This window comes from Notamacropus eugenii, chromosome 6, assembly GCF_028372415.1.
Source record: "Notamacropus eugenii isolate mMacEug1 chromosome 6, mMacEug1.pri_v2, whole genome shotgun sequence".
NCBI lineage: Eukaryota > Metazoa > Chordata > Mammalia > Diprotodontia > Macropodidae > Notamacropus > Notamacropus eugenii.
This window is the reverse complement of record NC_092877.1, coordinates 263,072,305-263,088,340: the sequence shown is the minus strand read 5'-3', so window position 1 is coordinate 263,088,340 and position 16,036 is coordinate 263,072,305.

Here is a 16,036-nt window from a genome sequence, read left to right as displayed (position 1 = left end):
TTGGGGATACCCTAGACATGTGCCAAATCTAAGCTTTAAGTGATGAGTTTCAGTGATTAGTCTTATCTTGGGCATGTCACTTCTTCTCTGGGTCTCCATTTGCTCTTCTTAAAAAGTAACATATTCAGAAGAAATAACTGAGAAGGTCCCTTTCAGCTCTAAATCTAGCATCCTGTATAAAGATATTCACAACGCAATAGATTCCTGGATATTAAAGGGGAAGTGAAATAAAAACCAAATGGAGTCAATGAATGGTCAAGATTGAGGAAGAAGAATGGAAGGAAATATGTATGTATTAAGTGCTTACTATGTTCCAGGAATTGCGTTAAGTGCTAGGGATACAAATATTATCAAAAAGAAAGACATTCTCTGCCTTCAAGGAGCCTACATCCTAATGGATAAAGACAACATACAAAAAAGAGCTGGAAAGCAGTGGAAGGAATGGGGGGAGAAAAAGGAAATCAGGAACAAGGCCAAGAAGAGAATGAAGGCTAGTGTACCTAGGCCTTTCTAAGAGGGAGGGCCAGGAGGAACTCATCAGTAGGAGAAGGGGAGGTGGATCTTGTGGAGGTATGTTTCAGGATGAGAAGGTTGCAGATATACTAGGCTGTTTGAGGACAAGGTGGCCCCAGGGCCTATGGGAAGTTCTGGGATGAACCAGGATTACAGAAGGCTTGATGTTAACATCCCAAAAGTCAGATGTAGGGACAGGAGGAGAATAAATGAAGGAGAAGACAGTAGAATGTAGAGAAAAGAGAAAATTAAAGTGCCTAGGACAGGACAGTGTAGAAAATAGATGTATCTACTTTATTGTTGTGGGGTTTTTTTTGTTTTTTTGTTTCTTTGGTCCAGTCCTATGGTTTCATTAGTTTTTGAATGGAACTCATAGTGTTAGTAACTCCCTCTATGAAAGAACATCAGTAATTTACTTGTAATTTAGTATATAACAGGGCTAGTGGCCAGGATGGTCAGGGCTCCCACTGAGAAGGTTCATACTAACCAGATTCATTTGTGGGAGTATTTGGTCACTAAAATGAGGGATCCCGTTTTTTCATCTCATCTGTGGTTCATTATGCCCCCCCACCCCCCTCCCGCTCTGCAGCTGATCCTCATACCCTTAATAGAACTCTGGAACAAATCACTTAAATAAAGTCTGGGTTTGGCTCATATCTAGGGTATCCTTAAAAAGGAACTAGAGGGCTTCTTCTAAAAAGGTGCACAATGTACAAAACATATCAGGTATAGGACAGGTATTTATTTCCCCTATCACCATGAAAAATAAAGAAGTTTCATGGAACTATTGATTACTACTTAAAACATGATAGAGAAAATCATTACTCCTCATACTCTGCTAGAAACTTGGTGGTGGAAATAAAAAATCATGAAGCAGCACCTTGTGGGACTGTAAGGACAAGTATCTCACTTTCACCTTTGTTCTGCATTGTTTAAACACTTCATTCAATCTTCATGTATTGTACCAATCCATGACATAGTTTGGGCTTATTGTCCTGTAAGTATGATTCTGTAAGCAGTCTCCTCCCTCAGGAAAGCCAGTATTTGCTGAGGACCTCAGGAACTCTTGAATCCGTAAAGGCTCAAATGATACATATCTCATGACAATGTTGGATCACTTGAATATAAGGAAAGACATACGAAGTGGAAAAGGCAACCAGGGCTTTGAGATACTGGTTTGGGTTCAGGTTCACTGGAACTAGCATAGGCTCTCACTTCATGCAAAAGTAATCACTGTAGATGTCAAGATTTGGCATCTATAGATTTCCCAAAGAGGAACTGTTTAAGCATCAAGCCATACATTCAGAAGAGGAGAATGGAAGTCAAAAATCTTCTCTCCTTTGAAAGCCCAATTCATGGCAGCTTCTTCCTACTCAATAGTCAATCTTCTTTGATTCAGCCATTACCAGCTGTCACAAGGGTGGAGGGAGACATGAAGTTCAGTTATATTTGACCATGACCTTTGTCAAGAGACCAAAACACAGTCTTGCCAGAGGTGGCCAGAGCATAGACTGAGCATTATGCATTCTCCAGCCGAGGACCTTCAAAGCCTCATCCCCAAGAATATTCAACAGCGGGAGCTCTCATCCTTCCCCTCCCCATTACACTAATATCTTTGAGAGCTGACTGGAGCCCTGAGAGGTTAACTTACTTGGTCACACAACTAGAATAGGTTATTGATAGGAACTGAGTACAGATTTTCTTGACTCTGAGGTTAGACATACTGCCTCAGGTATACCTATTGGCAATGAATAATATTTTTGTTGTTTGATAGTTTCAGTCATGTCCAACTTTTCATGACTCCGTTTGGGATTTTCTTGGCAAAGATACTGGAGTAGTTTGCCATTTTCTTCTCCAGCTCATTTTACAGATGAGAAAACTGAGGCAAATAGGGCTAAGTGACTTGCCCCAAGTCCCACAGCTAGTAAGTATCTGAAGTCACATTTAAACACAGGTCTAGTGCTTCATCCTTTGCCCTATCTAGTTGCCTAAATAAGTAACATGGAACTTGAGTCACATGTAACATAGTAATTTAGAACAGGGAAGCTTGGTGGGGCAGTGGATAGAGTGGTCAGCCCGGAGTCACGGAGACATATTCCGGAGTTCAAATCTAGCCTTGGACTAGTTGTGTGACCCCAGGCAAATTATTTAACCCTAATTGCCCCAGTTTCCTTATCTGAAAATGAGCTGGAGAAGAAAATGCCAAACTACTGCAGTATCTTTGCCAAGAATATCCCAAATGGAATCACAAAGAATTGGACACAATTGAAAATAACTGAACAACAACTGTAAAAGTAAATTAGAATCACACTAACACTCATAGGATGTCACAGATGGAAGGAACCTTAGAAGTCATCAAATCCAAGTGTTCTTGACCTGTGTGTGTGTGTGTGTGTGTCTGTGTGAGTATCTGTGTGTGTGTGTCTGTATGTGTGTGTGACTGATGGAACTCCTTGAGAGTCTAGTGAAGACTATGAACCCCTTCTCAGAATAATGTCTGTAAGTAAATGCACAAAATCAAAGTACATTGAAACATAGTTATTGAAATTTTTTCAATGTTCACAAACCAAAGTTAAGAATCCTTATCTAGTCTGACCTTTTATTTTAACCAGGACAAACTGAGATATAGGAAGGTGAAGTCACTTTCCCAAGGTCACACAGCTAATTTGTGGCAAATTTATGACTTGAAGCTAGGACTTCTGACTCCCACTCCAGTTTCCTGCCCATTCCCTATACTACTTTGCTCTAGAGCAGAATTCAGCATAAGCAGAATCCATCTTGATCTTATACTGGAGTATTTACTTATGGAAGTATCCTAAATTCTTTGTTTTATCATGATTTCACCTAGAAAGTAGTTCTGGCAGATTCTGTACAGAAAGACTTAGAATACAATCCTTGGCTTTGCATGTACCATAAACCAGAATATGAAGGACATTAAAGAATGGTTAGAACAGAACTGTTCCCACAAAGAAGTACAGGTCAAACTCATGGTAAACTCCAAAACTTTAAAAGGACATCTAATCCAAAAGAGAGCTGCCGTTGCTTCTTAGAACCTAAATGCCAACAAAACCATCTTGAGAGGAGTACAGCACTTTGATTTCTGTCTGTTTGCTCGATGAGCTGGAGAAAAATGTGTATCCCTAGTGAGCTAGCAAGCCCACTTTTCAAATTGCCACAGAAATCCAAATGCCATCTGTCCCCAAGAAGATACAGAAGGCTTCATTTTGATCCAAAGATTGTGCTTCTTTGCTTATCTATACAATGTAGCAATACGTAGCTTTTGCAAATACAGTTTTGCAAGCAGAATTTCCTACTGATGTCTTATTTAATCACCAGGCCACTTTCAGCCATGACTGCACATACCAAAGAGTGAGTCTCCTGTCACTGGCGATCTTTGAGCTAAAGTTTGATGACCACCTCTCAGGTTTGCTATAAAGGGAATTCCCATTCAAGTAGGGGATGAATTGATGACCTCTGAAGTCTCTTCCAACACAGAGTTTAGTTTTCATTTTGTAAGTAAAACCGTGTTAATATCTTTTGTGTTTATTTCACCTATATTTCTTATTGTGGAGGTAAGGAGGGAGGGCCTTCCAGATGTAGGTGACCACAGAAGCACTGACATGGGAGATGGAATGTTATATATAAGCAATTTGACTGGAGCAGAGAGCATGTGACAGGAAGTAATAGAAAATTACCCTAAGGAGGTAGACAAGAACCACATCATAAAGAGCTTTAAATATCAATCTGAGGGTCCTTGAATGGAAAAAAGCTCCTAAAACTAGATTAAAGAATGCATTAGTTGCTTACATACCAAGACCTGCATGGTTTAGTGGGAAAGGTACTTGTTCTTGAGTCAGAAGACCTGTGTTGAAATTTTATCTCTGATGCTTACAACCCATGCAAGTTAGCAGCTAAATGGCTCAGTAGATGGACCACTGGACCTGGAATCAAGAAGATGAGTTCAACTCTGGCCTTAGACATTTGCTAATGGGCAAATCACTTAATCCCTGTTTGCCTCAGTTTCTTCATCTGTAAATAGGGATAATAATAGCATCTTTCTCCCAAGGTTAAAAAGAGAATCAAATGAGACATTTGTTAAAGCTAAACACAGTGCCTGGATGCTGATTTGCATGGGTGAGAAACATCAGAAATAAAATTTGAACTCAGGTCTTCTGACTCAGGAAGATAGTATTTGTTAGACTGCTAAACATTGTAAATGTTAGCTATTGTTACTATTACTGTTGAACTTCCTCAGCCCTCAGTTTCCTCATTTGTAAATTGAGAGGTGATCTCTGAGGGCTGTTTCAGTTCTAGATCTAGGATCCAATGACTCCTTCTTTGAAACTGACCTTTGTTGGGCTGGTCACCTGATGTTTGGAAATGATTTTAGAATAAGATAGATAAAAGAACTTCAGTGCATTTAATTAAAGCTGCCTGACTGAGCAAGGGCAGCCTGGTGACCTGTTGACCTGGTGACCTGAAGCCAACAGCGAAGAAACAACTTGTAACAGGAACAAAGAGATGATGGTGAGGTACAATCCGGAATAGAATGTCTCACTTTGGACAAGGTGGCTTTGCTCTCAACTAGAATGATGAGTCCAAACAGAAACAGGGGATGAAGGCTGTGGCCAGAGGCAATATGGCACTATTGAAGTGCCCTCTGGCATTTGGTGTAATACAGGATAAAGCGGATGGGTTGCATATTTTATGCATCCTATAAAGGGCTTTTTCAAGTACGAGAGAAATGAGACTGACAAAATTATATAGATCTTTACTTCTGTAAATATAATACAGAGTAGGATTAGATATAAAAAAGCTGTTTTCATTCCCATTTTAAAAGAGAAGGTGGTTCAAATGACAATACGTAGTCTGAATCCAGCTTATTATATACATCTACATACACATACACACATCTCTGAACATATATGTACATATGTCCATACATACTATGCATGTATCCCTATGAATGCACTATACATGTATATATGTCTATACATATATATATACACATATACATGCTTATATACAGAGAGATATCTGTCTGTGTGTGTGCATGTGTGTGCACATGTGTGTGTGCGCGTGAAAAACATTAGATTTCTAAGGAGGGAGTCTGGATTCCACTCATGGTTCTGACACTTACCAGCTGTATGACCCTGGGTGAGTCATTTAATCCCTCAGTGTAGAACTTTAACTAGGCTGGAGTTTCCACTCAACGTTTCTGTCACTCACTGGTTGTGTGACCCTGGGTAAGTCATTTAACTTCTCAGTGTAGAACTTTAACTAGAGTGGAGCTTCCACTCATCATTTCTGTCACTCACTAGTTGTGTGACCCTGGGTGAGTCATTTAACTTCTCAGTGTAGAACTGTAACTAGGGTCGGGGTTTCCCTCGTGGTTCTGCCACTTACTAGCTGTATGGGTAAGTCATTTAATTTCTCAGTGTAGAAGCACAGCTAGGTTGGGAGTAATCAGAGCATTGCCTCAGTTTGGGAAATGTAAAGGGGAACAGTATCCCCACCTGGAAGCACTTCCTGACCTTCTTATGCCTGTGGCAGCAATGACTGGTTTCGTCCTGGGTGTACTTTGCCTGCTGGTCTCTGTTGCAGTTGATTGTATCCTGGGACTCTTCCAATACCCATCCTCACCTCATGGAGACAACAGGGGTAGTCTAATACTGCAGATACTTTGTCCTTCGCCCATCTCATCCTCATGACAGAGGAAGGTCTGGGACATTTCTTCCTCTATCTCTCCTTCCTCATTCTAGACTGGTCCCCAGGGCAGGGTGCATGTGAGAGTTTGGGGGAGATAGAAGAGATTCAGCCTACACTTTATTCCCATTTTAGTCCCTATGTATGCCTCCAACCCTGGGCTAGATAGAGGAGCAAGGGCTGGGCTGGATGACCTCTAAGGTCTGTTCTAGGTCTAGATATGTGATGAGCCTGTACTAGTCATCTCATCTATTCCAGCCTCAAGTTTTTCATCAATGAGGAAGTGGATTGAATAGCTTCTGAGGTCCATTTCAACTCTAAATCTATGAGGCATCTGGGTGACACAATAGATAGAATGCTGGACACAGAAATAAGGAAGATCTGAGTTCAAATTTGACGTCACATACTTATTAACTATGTGACCCCTGGGCAAAACACTTTATCTGCTTCAGTTTTCTGGTATGTAAAATGAGGCTAAAAACACCAATTTTAAAATATATTTTATTTTTTCTCCAAATATGTGTTAAAGTAATTTTTAAAACATTTTTAAAGTTTTGACTTTCAAATTCTATTCCCCCTTCCCTCCATTCTCTCTCCTTTCCTGAAGACAGTAAGAAATCCAAATAGAGGTTATACATAATGCACCTATTTTCAATATGAATATCAAATGTCTCCCAAAGTTAGGGATAAATGAAATAATATTTATAAAATGCTTTGCAAAACCAACAGTGGGTGTGATTATGATGTTGGTGATCTTATTATCTAAGATATTATATGTGTTTATGTCCAACATGTGGACACTAGGATACCTATCCGAGAATGGGCTTATCAGTCTCAGAGAGAGAAACAAGAAGGACAATCCCAAAGTGTCTGGAATACCTCTGTACTTTCAAAAATATCTAGTAAGCATATAAATGTGAAGTTAGTTTTTTCAAAGCTGCAGATGTACCGTAGTCTCATCCATATAGAAGCCTCCTTTGACAGTGCAGAAGTTAAATTCAGTGATTACGGGTACTAGAAATAAAGAGTGAGATGGCCTTGGAAATGCTCATGAGACATTTCAGCTTTGACAACGCATCTCCAATGGATCACAACCAGATTTCAGTGATGCATATACTAAGTGCCTAAGGGTGCTTGTTGACTGACTGAGTAATGCTATAGAGGGAGTAGTGCTTGCATTATTATCTAGGGGTGGTTGGGTGGTGCAGTGGCTAGAGCACTGGATTTATTTGCTTTATGACCCTAGTCAAATCATTCAACCCCTCTCCACCTCAGTTTCCTATGGGAATAATATGTAAAAAGAATAACCATATCACTGAACTCTCAGATTTGTTGTGAAGATCTGACAAAGTATATAAAGCGCATTGCAAAACTTCGAGTGCTATGTAAATATTATTATTATTTTCTCAGAACTGCAATATCACAGAATTTCAGAGATAGAGGTGCCTTAGAGACCATCTAGTTCAAGTGCATCCGAACAAGCATTCCGTCTACAATATTCTTAATACTGTGCACTGTACTTGAGTGGTAATAAGCTGGAACTCTCTCTCTTTTGAGGTAGCCTGTTGCATTTTGGGATAGCTCTAATGGCTAAAAAGGTTCTCTTTACATTGATTCTGTACCGTTTCTCTTGGTTCCTGCTGTTAATTCTATCCTATGGGGTCTACCAGGACCTATCTAATGTCTCTTCTACACGGTAACCCTTCAATATTTGAAGGTGGCAATCTTGTCTTCTTAAATCTTTTCTTCTCCTGTCTGAATATCTCTACTTCCCTCAATCAATAGTCGTATGCAATGACCACTCATCCTGATTATTTCCCTCTAGATGTGTAACAAGATGCGTAACAATTATCTTCATGTTAAAGATGAGATGTTAAAGATATCCTGAGGCAGATGACCAGCAAGTGACAGAGTTAAGACTCCAATTCAAGTCTTTGGATGGTAACTTCTCTTTCCAGCAACCAATCAGCTAGTTCTAACTGGGTCAGGAACTAGTTTATTTACTTATCTGAATTCCAAACTGATGATTTTGAATACCTTCCATGTTCATTTCCATTTGGGCATGACTGAACAGTCTATCAGAAGACTAGTACATCTGAAAGCAAATGAACTATTTTCTACAAATATGCCTGATTGGAATTTGGTGATTTCATTCCTGACATCTATTGCTGTACTTTGTATCGAATGCCAATGATAAGAGCTTGGCTGTCCATCACAGTTCCAAGTGCTGTTTGCCAAGTTTTTCTCATTGCCTTACTGGCTGTGCTATACCTTTGCTAACAATATGTCTCCATTCCATGGCAAGGTGGTCTGTCGGTTATCCCTTGTTTTCTAACAGCAGCATAATACCATGCACTGGGATATCTTCAAGAAACTATTTCTCTTGACTAATCTGCCTCAGAGCCTTCTCACTTTGGGTCACCCTAAAGTAGCTGCTTGGGTACCCTGTTCAACAAGTATTCTATCTGTTTCAGCTGCGTGGTGGTGAGTGCCACCCAGTGCCTTCCTGTGAAGACACTGGGTGCATTCTAGGACATTGTTGCTCTTGTCATTGAATGACAAGTATGGCAGCTCTTTGGGGATGCTGACAAGTTGCTTAATTAGAGCAAGCCATAAAGAAGGCCACTCCAGCTGTGTGAGCTTTTAGTTAGAGTGGAATTTAATATTTTTGTAGTGGGTCCTTATGGGGACATAAAACCAAACTCACCAGGACTGTAACTGACCTGATAGTGAGGGGAAGGGAACAGTGGAAGCTGGAAACTCCAAGTGGGAAGTTGGAGGCAGCCCATAATATAGACAGCTATGCAAACTGCCGTATGGCTACTTGTCTTCCTCATCATTGTGCAATTTAGGTTCGTGAACTACCAACAGACTAACTCCTGACTTTTTGTTTGTTGAACTCCAACTTAATTCTTCTGGTTTCCTTCCATCTGAATTTTGACAGACCGGGACAACTTGTCCTCATATTATTTGATCTTGCTATCTGTTTCTTCCTGCTCTCAAGGCAGTATACTATATGGAGTAAAGCACAAGATTTGGAATTTTAAAATTTGGGTTCAAATCTTGGCTTAGCCACCTACTATGTAACTGTGGACAAGTCACTTTCATTCTCTAAGCTTTTATTTCCTCAGCTATAAAAGAAGGGGTTGGACTAAATCTTTACAATCTCTTCAAAATTTAAGTTGGTTATTCTGGGCTTTGGGGTCTCAGAGCTCTCCCCAGTACTGGATTCTGTATGTGTATGTGCGTGGGCGTATGTTAGATAAGTGAAGACTTTTTTTTTAAACTTGAATTCTAATTAAAAAAAAACATTTCTGATCTTGCTGAAGGGAATCCAACAAACTTAATTATGGTGAAAAAGATAATAGCTACATTGGCCTCCCCCCATTCATTAAAAACTGACTATTTGTCTTCTATAACACAACTTGAAAAAAATCTAACTTGCTCCATTTTAGCACATTAGACTTGAAAACAAGTATACCTTTGAAATGCTTCAAGGCTAGATTATACTCCTCACAAATGATCACAATCTTTATTGTGCTTTATTTCATGGTATCTATTCCATCTGCCTCCCTGTATCTAGCAGTTCTGTTTTCCTGCCAGCATCTGGTCTCCAGGTTACCATCTATGAGAGCCCTGAGTTGCTCATGAGAGGGATAATAATAAAAATAAGCATTAATTCACATTTACATAATGCTTCAAAGTTCACAAAGCACTTTCCCCACAACTGTCCAGAGAGATAATGTACATATTGTCATAACCCTTTTACAGATTAGGAATTGGATCCTAGAGGACCAAGGACACATGACTACTTAAGTGTCACAAAGACTTGAAGTGACACAAACCCAAGTGTTCCAAATTGAAGTCCAGTGCTCTGGACTTCACAGCCCCATTCATCTTAATCTTAATTCCTTTGTCTCTTCTGCCAGGGATCTGTCACTGAGATGTTGTAGAGAACTGGGTTAGTCATGTTCTGGGAATATTTCACTGATGGGAGTTACCAACAAGGTCACGGTTCCCTTGCCACCAAAGCCATAGTGAACCTAATGTCCCAAAACTGGTCTGTTGATCAGGTATTCTCCATCCCCCAGTCTGTGAACTAAACAGATACTTTGATTCTCTCTAAAAAAGAAGTTATTTGCAGAGGCAGTACACTTTCTGCTAAGTTGGGATATCTACTGAATATCTAGCAATCAAAATTAGAGAAGACAGTACAAAGGAGATGAGCCTAGGGAGTAGCAGGAGGCTATGATGCCACTCCTGAGGTAATTGAGTCCTTTGGTGACAGTGGAGTGCAGCTGACAAAACCTGGTGAAACACTTTAAGTGTGAGAATGGGAGCAGGGTGAGGATACACATTTTCAGATTCATAGATGTACTAGGTAAGAAGGGGCTATGGTTGTGCTCTTTCTTTCTCATACCAGCTCTAGCTATTCATAGATGTTTGCATGGTTCAATGCTTCTACTAGGAACATTTCGTTGATGCTGGACTGGCAAGCAAGATGGTCAAATAGCTGAGCTCTAAATGGATGAATTCTATGTCATTTATATTCAGGAAGAAGCTGGATGACAATTTATGAGGCATGCTTTCAGAGGAGCTTCTATACAAAGTGTAGAAGTAAGTGACCTCTAAAATCTCTTCTAACTCTATATAATTCCATGAATGTCTAAAATCAGTTAGTATACTGTTATGGGGAAATAAGCTAAATTTTTGAAACTTTTACTTATATAATACCTTCAATTTATCATTCCCTGCCTTATTAGATATGATGTATCATTTTACATTTGGTTAAGGGCAATGAAGAATTATTGGCCATCTAAAACAAATAAAATATTCGCAAGATTTTTTTAGATCTGTCCTTCTGAAATTATTTTGCGATGTGTATTCAAACTGTTACAAAACGTTTGTCAGTTAACAACTGAACAACTTTTATTACTGCTGATTCTATTAGACAGTAAATGTAATACACTCAAATTTCTCTTTCTAGGTCAGCACTTTTGGATGACTTTTTGAATGCTTATAAAAAAACAAAACAAAACAAAAAAGTAGAAAATTCCAGGAAGCCTTTAGATAGAAATTTGGTGATGAACTCTAGGGGGGAATTCTTCTTTCTCACTAATATATTTTACTATTCCTTTAAGCACTTACAACAATTGAACAATACATTCCTGCCAGAGCAAAAGTCTTCTAGAGAACTACACACTATTTACATTTTACATTTTATCTAAATGTCATTTCCATTTTACATCCAGGCAAGGGAGACATGATGGCATTAAGTGTTCTGCCTCAGATGAATCACTGGTGGTCATTACGGGAATTTAGGGATACTTCATGACTAGCCTATCATTTAGACTGCTGACACAATCACAAGTGGATATCAATGGCTATTTTAGGAATGAGGGGGAGAGAGAGAGAGAGGGAGAAAGGGAGAGAAAGGAAGAGAGAGAGAAAGAGACAGACAGACAGAGACAGAGAGAGACAGAGACAGAGTCAGAGAGACAGACAGAAACACAGAGAGAGAGAGAGAGAGACAGAGAGAGACAGAGAGACAGAGAAAGACAGAGACAGAGAGAGAAAAGAGAAATGAAGATTTACTTAGTTAAAAAAAACAGCATGAAAATGTTATTAAATCTCTACCTGTAAAAAGTCCTAGGGAACAAGGCCTTGCAATTAACTATCTCTATTGCATTGCATTGAGCAGCAAAAGACTTTCATCATTTGTCCTGATGCCTTTAAGAACACTAACTATACCAATGTAACCCCAGAGGATATGGCATCTATGTGAGTCCAAAGATCTGAAGGAAAGACTGAGAGACAATGCTCTCAATAACTACATTGGTAGGGTGTCTTCTTCCTTCCCCTACCAAACTCTAGCTACCCAAACTCCCCTTAATACATAGAAGCGGCTCTGGACTAGGATTGAGGATACTAATCTTTGACACAAACACACTGCATAAAATTGGGAAAAAAACCACTTCACATCTGTGGGACTCAGTTTCCTCATCTGTAAAATGAAGAAGTTGGATTAAATAAGCTCTAAGTTCCCTTTCAATTCAAAAGTTTTCTGAGTAGCATTGAATTAATAAATTGATTTTAAGACAGTAAAACATTTTTTTCTGTAAATATAGTGGATTCAAAATTGTATCACATAGTTACAGAATTTTAGAGCTATAAAGATAGTATAATGGAATCCCTTCATTTTACCAGTATGAAAATTGAGTTTCAGTACTTTTCCTAGGTTAGGTGTTGAGATGGTAGATTGATTTTTGTTTGTTGATGAAGTTAGTGTTAGAATTACATTTTCAAATGTGGACTCCATATTGATTTTGAAAAAAAAGTAAGGAATACAGTCCAATTTCCAAAAGATAAAGAATCCATGTTTCATATTGACACAGAATATATTTAACCATTACACAGTCATTAGGTAGCTCAAAGAAGATAATATTTTTAACTTGACCTAGATTCTTGAAAAAAATTCATTCAATAAACAAAATATTAGGTGCTTATTATTCATAATGCAAAAAATGAAAGAAATGTACATTAGCTAACTGATAGGTAAATGATTGATTTGCTTCATACTATTATACTATAAATTTGTTTGTTGTAATTTCATTGTCTTAGAAAAAGGGTTCTTCTCTCCAAATATGCCTATACCATCTTAAAATAAATATTACATTTCTTTATCATCATCCTTATTAGTATTTTTCAAAGTTCTTAGAACCAAGAGTATTTGGAATATTTCTCTTGGAAGATGTGTGTACATCTTGTGTGAATATTCTCCATCTCCTATAGATTTAAATAAAGTTTGCTCACATCTTGAGCCATCTGTGGATTCAAAATCCAGAGGTTCTCAAATGAAATTAACTCACTTCCAGATTGGTCCACATAGATCACAACTGTGCTTTGGAAACATGGAATTTGACTTTTTTCTTTTATATTAGGCACCAATAAGTTTTCACAAAATACTCACTTCCATTCTGTCAAAGAAAGCAATGGGAGAAGTGTTAGCCTTCAGAATGAGCTGTAGCTAGCAAAGACATATCAAGGCCATAGAAAATATAATCTAAGGATTATATGAGTACTAGCTATTACTGGGAAGTTACTGGAGTAAATAATAGGTTAAGGAAAGAATTTATTAATGAAAGAATGGCTGCCACTCCATTTATAATGCCACTCCACTCCATAATAAATGCCACTGCCATTTATTAATGAAAGAATGGTTGGATATCTCAGAATTTGGTCAAAAACAATCAATCAATCAAGCAATCAAAATAGAACTATTTATTGAGCATTTATTATGAGCCAAGCATTGGGAATACAACAACGACAACAACAAAAAGAATCTTTACTCTCAAGGAGACATGTACACATAAAAATTCATCCAAGACACACACAAAGTAGGCTACTTTATAAATTTTTCAGGGAGTCACTAGCAGCTGGGGGCAGGGGTGGTGGTGGAGGTGGCATCAAGTTAGATGTCCTAACTATGCCCAAAGGGCTATCAAACTTGCATACCCTTTGATCCAGAAATCCTACAACTAGGTCTGTATCCCAAAGAGATCATAAAAAAGGGAAAAGGACTCACATGTGCAAAATATTTATACCAGCTCTTTTTGTGGTGGCTAAGAACTGGAAATTGAGGGAATGCCCATCAGTTGGGGAATGACTGAACAAGTGGTTGTGTATGAATGTAATGAAATATTATTGTGCTTTAAGAAATGATGAACAGGGGGCGGAGCCAAGATGGCGGAGTAGAAAGATGCAAATACACATAGCTCCGAACCCACAACCCATACAACATCGGTATAAAGTAACTCACGGCGAATTCTGGAGCAGTGAGGCCACAGAACAGTGAAGAGAAGGTGATTTCTGTTCCAGAGGGACCTGAAAACCTCTCACAAAAGGTCCGTCGCGCTGCAGATGCAGAGCCCAGCCCAGCCCAGCCCAGACCTGCTGCGGCCGCGGCACCAAGAGGAACAGACCCAAGCAGGCTTCAGGGACGGGATCTCCAGCGGCCACACAAGTCCCTCCACCCACAGGTGACGGAGGTTGGTGAGAGAGTCTCTTTGGTGGGTTGAGAGGGGAGTGGGGTGCCCCCATGGCTCGGGCCCCCTCGGGAGGCAGAGGCTGAGGGGTGGCGGTGGACCGGGGCTCCCCGGGAGGGCAGGAGCCTGGATCCATTGTTGAAGGTCTTTGCATAAACCCCCTGAGGGAACTGAGCCTGAGAGGCGGCCCTGCCCCTACCTCAGCACCTGAACTTAATCTCACACTGAATAGCAGCCCTGCCCCCACCAAAAGCCCTGAGGCTGAAAACAGCATTTGAATCTCAGACCCCAAACACTGGCTGGGAGGATCAGGAGGTGAGGTGGGTGTGAGGAGAATATTCAGAGGTCAAGTCACTGGCTGGGAAAATGCCCAGAAAAGGGAAAAGAAATAAGACTATAGAAGGTTACTTTCTAGGTGAACAGGCATTTCCTCCCTTCCTTTCTGATGAGGAAGAACAATGCTTACCATCAGGCAAAGACACAGAAGGCAAGGCTTCTGTGTCCCAGCCCACCCAATGGGCTCAGGCCATGGAAGAGCTCAAAAAGAATCTTGAAAATCAAGTTAGAGAGGTGGAGGAAAAGCTGGGAAGAGAAATGAGAGACATGAAGTCAGAGTATGAACAACAAATCAGCACCCTGCTAAAGGAGACCCAAAAACATGCTGAAGAAAATAACACCTTGAAAAATAGGTTGACTCAATTGGCAAAAGAGGTTCAAGAAGCCAATGAGGAGAAGAATGCTTTCAAAAGCAGAATTAGCCAGATGGAAAAGGAGATTCAAAAGCTCACTGAAGAAAATAGTTCTTTCAAAATTAGAATGGCACAGATGGAGGCTAATGACTTTGTGAGAAAGCAAGATATCACAATACAAAACCAAAAGAATGGAAAAATGGAAGATAATGTGAAATATCTCATGGGAAAAACAACTGACCTGGAAAATAGATCCAGGAGAGACAATTTAAAAATTATGGGACTACCTGAAAGCCATGATCAAAAAAAGAGCCTGGACATCATCTTTCATGAAATTATCAAGGAAAACAGCCCTGAGATTCTAGAACCAGAGGGCAAAATAAATATTCAAGGAATCCACAGAACACCGCCTGAAAGAGATCCAAAAAGAGAAACTCCTAGGAACATTGTGGTCAAATTCCAGAGTTCCCAGGTCAAGGAGAAAATATTGCAAGCAGCTAGAAAGAAACAATTCAAGTATTGTGGAATTACAATCAGGATAACACAAGATCTAGCAGCCTCTACATTAAGGGATCGAAGGGCATGGAATAGGATATTCCAGAAGTCAAAGGAACTAGGACTAAAACCAAGAATCACCTACTCAGCAAAACTGAGTATAATACTTCAGGGGAAAAATTGGTCTTTCAATGAAATAGAGGATTTTCAAGCATTCTTGATGAAAAGACCAGAGCTGAAAAGAAAATTTGACTTTCAAACACAAGAATGAAAAGAAGCATGAAAAGGTGAACAGCAAAGAGAAGTCATAAGGGACTTACTAAAGTTGAACTGTTTACATTCCTACATGGAAAGACAATATTTGTAACTCTTGAAACTTTTCAGTATCTGGGTACTGGGTGGGATTACACACACACACATGCACACACGCACACACACATAGAGACAGAGTGCACAGAGTGAATTGAAGAGGATGGGATCATATCTTAAAAAAAATGAAATCAAGCAGTGAGAGAGAAATATATTGGGAGGAGAAAGGGAGAAATTGAATGGGGCAAATTATCTCTCATAAAAGAGGCAAGCAAAAGA